General features: G+C 31.6%; 1 protein-coding gene across 3 annotated transcripts in view; it reads left to right on the plus strand.

Moving 5' to 3' along the window:
- LOC106873422 (allatostatin-A receptor) overlaps positions 1–3,496 on the plus strand; it is a 234,143-nt gene that overhangs the window by 192,265 nt on the left and 38,382 nt on the right. For 2 of the 3 annotated variants that reach the window (XM_052974086.1, XM_014920777.2), the window contains one exon: positions 590–701. The exons of the other annotated variant lie outside the window; for it this stretch is intronic. The gene's annotated coding sequence lies outside the window, so the exon portion shown is untranslated. The remainder of the gene's footprint in view (positions 1–589; positions 702–3,496) is intronic. 3 annotated transcript variants of the gene reach the window in all.

The raw sequence follows: 3,496 nt of genomic DNA on the forward strand, positions 1-3,496 counted from the left end.
TATATATATATACATATATATATATAGCTTTGTCTGTTATACTGTGTATGTGGAAATGCGTCTGTTTCATTGATTTTGCGTTCGTATTGGTGGAGAAAGACATTAATGAGCTTTTTTGGTAGCACTTAAAGATTATACTTTGAAAATCGCATTATTTGCAGAATCCCCAAATAGAAAATTATTTCTCGCTGAAATTATTGTCCATAAATACTTGCTTTATTTTCATGGAATCCTATAAGTTATCCATATTATATTCGAAAAATATTATTTTGAATTGTTTACACATTTAAACAGATCAATATCACTTCTCTTGTAATTTTCTGTGATGTATTTGGATTTTGTCATTTTTGCCTGTTTCATTTCGTTTTCCTTTTCTTTTTTTTGATAATCTATTCCTCTTCCAATTACAATTTCTTGGTTATTTTAATATTTATTCAATATTAATTTCCTCATTTATCATTCTCCTTTAATATTTATTTTACCAAAATTCAGCTTCATGGTCTCGTTATTATTTTTCCCTGTAATATTATATGACATCACAATATCCCTTCAACAAATATTTCATTTAATATCTATATTTCTATTCTAGATCTACCTAAATGCCATTGATGCATCTGAGTCACAAGATTGTCCATGCTACAATGCCGAAGATGCTGAATCAATATCAAAAACACCAAGCTGAATAATTTAACAGCTTTCAGGTATTTCAAAATATTTCAAATGTAAATTATTTCATCTGAACAATACCCTTCGTGTTATGTCTAACACCTTTTGGATATCTGATATTACAATGCAGCTTTAGTTCGCTTTAATTGTACTGTAATTTAATTTATATGTAGATAGGTAAGTTATGCCACAAGTAAAATACGAACTACTACCGTTGCAAATTAAATTGATGTTTGTTACGTTAATTGTATCATAGAGAAAATATTCTTAGCTTGTCTTCAGATCATGAAGATTAGCAAAGCCAGTTTTCCGTCTGTTACATCTAACGCAACGAGTATCACTGTACTATAAATGGGTCGTTGTCTGTGTTTTACCTTTGAAAATCCTTTGCTTTTTTTGTTTTTATTTTCATTCTCACTTTTAGGAGGTTAGTTGGTAAATCATGAGTACTATGGTGATCGGCATGTTTTCGAAATACTTCTTTCGTTTCAGGAAAACTGTAACTTACGATATTAATAAGCTTGTTCAATCGTATATTATCCACCTTCTTTCCACCATTTGTGCTACCAACATAAATGCTTGAACCAAACCAGCTTCCTACGCTTGGACTCACCACTAACATATCATACTCACCACTAACAACACATATTTATATGCGTGTGTGTGTGTGGGGCTGTATGTATGTATGTATGTATGTATGTATGTAGGTAGGTATCTATAGAGACAAAGTGAAATTTATAGAAAGACCAAAGACTAAGACATATATATGTGAGTGCGTGTATAATATGATTAAAAATATGGGGGTTTAGTTCCCATGTTATCGAAACGACTAGGTACGTTGTGTAAGTGCTGTAGAGATCGGTTGCAACACTCTATAAATCATAACAAGGAAAATGTAAATGAAGAGGAAACATCAACGCGAAAAAATAATTTTCTATTTTATGGCATTCCCACTGAAATACAACTCTGATTTTAGAAGTAATGCGAATACTTTAATAGGAGCTGAGAAATACAAAATATACACATCATAATTGCGTAGACGTGGGCATAAAACACTCACCGGGAAAATCTAAGTATAATGTACCATCAATTAAAAAGTGTAGTTGAGAAACTAAAGCGATTTCAGATCATCACGCAAGAGTTAATAACAAAGTTGAACTTTAGAGCTTTACTGTTCCAGTCGAACTATAACATATTTGATACACAGCTACGGGAAAATGTAAATAAACATGACCAAATTTTGACATAATTGTGTATTCAGTACACGTTTTAAAACTGCTCTTCAAATATATGCGTGCGCGGTTGTGTGTATGCGTGTGTGGACTGTCCGACGATGGCTTAGCTGGCAGAAACTTCGAAGACACTAAAGATACCATACTTGTTTAAGAATAATAATTACGTTTATCTATGTGTTTGCGTGCGTGTGTATGTGCATATATGTGTGTTTGTATGTAGGTGTGCCTACGAAAGTATACACGTGATTTATATATACATTAATAATCTGGCATGTATGATTTAAGACTATTTTAACCTCAAATGTTAATTGCCTCCCGGATAAACTCTGAAAAATGTAATTATTTGTTGCGTTTCTAAAAAGTGATATTGTATTAGAACACTGTGACAATTCTATGCGAAGTCGATAGCTATAGCTGCAAATATTTTCATTGTCTAGGGAGAACAACTATAGAACACGTTCCTGATTTAACAAATGCAGTTATGCAAATCTTATAATAAGTTGTTCATATGATGTTATTCAAGGCTAAGTTGAAGTAACTGATGTAGAGAATTTAATGACATCTCTATATTGAAACGTATAGTACAAAGAAGATACAAAAATATTACCTCCTGGAGATATTATGACATTTTATATATGCTTGTGTACAAATGTATGTTACTTATTGAAATTGAGAAATGTACAAATATACCTATCAGAAATGAGATAACTATGTGAAATAACGAAAGAACCTTTCTCAGTTTTATTTTTCCTTTCGATACAATGACCTGAATTAATAGATCTATGTTAAGAGTGTGATATTCCATATTAAGTTTGTTATGTCTTTCTCTCAACAAGATTAAACGATTCGATGGACATCTAACTTAAAATAATTTTAAGAAATTCCCTTGCAATTGAATTAGTTCGCAGATCAACGTTTACATTGTACTTTACCACATGGTCAACCGATATCGAAAATATGATCATTTGCTTCGCCCACATGGTATACGATATTCTTTTCAGTAGAATAGGTTGTAGTACGAGATGCAATTGTAAGCAAAATGTATCAGTTCGGCTGATAATTTTCATGTTTCCTTGATGATATTTTAAATATATACATCTTTTTTTTGTATTCATAAGTGCGAATCGCCTGAGATAACTGAGATTATGCCAGGGATCATAATAGTCCAGATAATATGATCAAATCTAGAATTACTAATGAGTTTGTATCGTTAAACTCAAACAATTTTCCATATACAAGCAAATCCATTAAACTTAACACGTTAATATTCCAGGCTGGTCCAACAATAGGATATGCAATATTTCAGATAAATTGGTTCTAAACGTTTAAAAAAAAAACACTACCATTCAATGAGATTCACGTGCATTCATCTTGCTAGCACAGTGTTAAAAAGGAAGAAGGCATCTAACGTAAGTGATCATATACATACAGGCATACATACATACATACATACATACATACACACATGCATGCATACATACATACATGCATAAACACATACATACATGCATGCACACATACATACATAAACACACACGTATACACACACACATATATATACATATATAAGCATATACCTATATATGGGTGGTGTA

The sequence above is a fragment of the Octopus bimaculoides genome, chromosome 17 (assembly GCF_001194135.2).
Source record: "Octopus bimaculoides isolate UCB-OBI-ISO-001 chromosome 17, ASM119413v2, whole genome shotgun sequence".
Classification (NCBI taxonomy): domain Eukaryota; kingdom Metazoa; phylum Mollusca; class Cephalopoda; order Octopoda; family Octopodidae; genus Octopus; species Octopus bimaculoides.